Below are 2,700 nucleotides of genomic sequence, written 5' to 3' on the forward strand. Positions count from 1 at the left end.
CCTAAAAAGGATATCCTATTCCTTTTCTTCCTTGATTTTTCTTAGTCTCAACTGGGACTTTAATGCCATTTTCATTTTTTCCTAATCCCTTTCCTGGTATATATCCCATTTTAGTCATGATTTTTTGACTCATGGGGCTGTATAATGGAGCGGGCATAATGATTTCTGCACCCCATTGTTGTTACAAATCCTGACCCCATAGATGAACAGGAATTGAAGTAATCATTGGCTGAACAGTACTTTCTTGATTATCTGGCCCTAAACAATGTAAAATCATTGTACTTTCATACACTTCTGAAGCTGTGCCTATGCCAACAAGTCTTGTAACAGCCTTTTGTTTAGGCCAATTTTTTGGCCACTGATTTAAAGCAATGACAGAGATATCTGCTCCTGTGTCTACCAACCCTTCAAACTGTTTTCCTTGAATAATGGCCTTACACACAGGTCTGCTCTCAGAGACCAGACTTGCCCAATATGCAGCCTTTCCTGCCAGATCAGTGCTTCCGAACCCTCCTGTTCTTTTTATCTCACTGTTTCCAACTTTAATATAAGGTAGGAGTAATAATTGAGCGATCCTGTCTCCTGGACTGGCACTCCAAGGAATTGAGGAACTAATAACCAATTGAATTTCGCCTTCATAGTCCAAATCAACCACATCAGTATGAATTTGAACTCCTTTTAGATTTAAACTTGATCTTCCTAGGATTAGTCCTACAGTCCCCTCAGGCAATGGGCCGTATACCCCTGTGGGGATTTTTTGTGGAGGCTCCCCTGGAAGCAGAGAGACTGCTTGTAAAGTACATAAATCTACTGCTGCACTGCCACTTGTGGTGGGGGATAATTGCTGTATTATGATAACTGACTTATTCCCTGAGACACTTGCGACAGTGGGGGTTGTTGTTCCTGAAAACCCTGAGGAACAAAAGGTTGGATTTGGAACGCTCCAGTTTGTTGCGGGGCCTGAGGCTGGCCCCTCCTCTCATTTCCCAACAGTGGTTGCCCATTTTTATCAAATTTAGAATGACATTGAATACTCCAATGTTTTCCCTTTTTACATCTTGGACATAGGCCAGGTGGCTCTTTATCTGTTGTTGTAGTAACTTGAGTAGTTATATTTGGTTTACTTGAGACTAGGCAATTCTTTTTTAGATGACCAATTTGACCACAATTATAACATTTTCCCCCAAATATTTTCACTTGTCCTCCTAAAGCAACTCCTGTGATTGCCTGAACCATAAGCATAGCTTTATGCATAGCTCCTCCAATTCCATCGCAGGCTTTAACGTACTCTGAGATTACATCTGATCCTGTGGGAACCCTTCCTTTTAATGGCTTAATGGCTGATTGACAATCAGGATTGGCATTTTCATATGCCATCAACTCCACTATGACTTTACGGGCATTCTCATCGGTAATTGACTTTTGAGCAGCATCTTGAAGTCTTGCTACAAAATCTGGGTAGGGCTCTTTAGAGCCTTGTCTTATTGTATTAAAGGAGGGGCAAGTGGTTCCTGGGTCTTGGATTTTCTCCCAGGCCCTAAGGCAGATAGCCCTGATTTGCTCAATGACCTCATTTGGCATTATTGCTTGTTGGTCAACAGTGCTCCAATTTTGACCTATTCCTAATAGTTGATCTGCATCTATGTTAATTGGAGGATTGGCAGTCCTACTTCTTTGGACCTGCACTTGTGCCCCATCAATCCACCAACTCTTAAATTGTAAAAATTGAGAGGGTGAAAGTGAGGATTTTGCCAGAATCTCCCAATCATAAGGAATGAGTATGTGTCCATGAGCAATGGAATCTAATAATGTTCTCATGTAAGGAGAGTTGGGTCCATACTGTTTTACTCCTTCTTTCATTTCTTTTAGCATTTTTATAGAAAAGGACTGATATCTGGCTTCAGCTACGGGAGGCCCTCCCTCTTGGGCCCCTTCTCCAGGTGGTCTTGCTTCTAATATCACTGGGAATTGCCACACCTCAATATCTCCCTGTTTTCTTGCCTCATCAATAATTTTATGTATTGCACTACCCTGTGTACTAGGCGGTGCTGTAGGATTAAGTCTCATGGTCGGTGGCTGAGGATATGGAGCCCTGCCCTGTGGCACTGGAAATGTTTCTGGCTGTCCATACAGATTTTCTGGGGGCTGCCGATACTGCAGTTCAGCTAGCGGCCAGTATTGATAGGCTACTGGCTGCTGGATCTTACTTTCTACCTGCTGATATTGTGGACACTGTATTTGGATTGGCATTGCCATGTGGCACTGGAAATGTTTCTGGCTGTCCATACAGATTTTCTGGGGGCTGCCGATACTGCAGTTCAGCTAGCGGCCAGTATTGATAAGCTACTGGCTGCTGGATCTTACTTTCTACCTGCTGATATTGTGGACACTGTATTTGGATTGGCATTGCCATGACAGAGACTCTATCTTTCTCTATTTGGTCCTCTTTTGGAGTTTGTACTTGTTTAACCTGCATTTGAGGTTGTAAAGTTGCAGGCATCTGAGCTGTTGTAAGAGGAGTTGACCATCGTGGTTTAGAATCTGATGGCTCTGCTAATTCTGGATCTTTTTCCTCTAATTTTAACGTTTCAGGATATATTACCTCCTGTAATTGATTATCGTCAACATTTTGTGTTGACCGAGCCATTACCAGCTCTGCTACACATTTACAGTGTGAACTTTCCTTTCCTTTCTGGGATT

Source organism: Colobus angolensis, unplaced genomic scaffold, assembly GCF_000951035.1.
Source record: "Colobus angolensis palliatus isolate OR3802 unplaced genomic scaffold, Cang.pa_1.0 Scaffold227, whole genome shotgun sequence".
Classification (NCBI taxonomy): Eukaryota; Metazoa; Chordata; class Mammalia; order Primates; family Cercopithecidae; genus Colobus; species Colobus angolensis.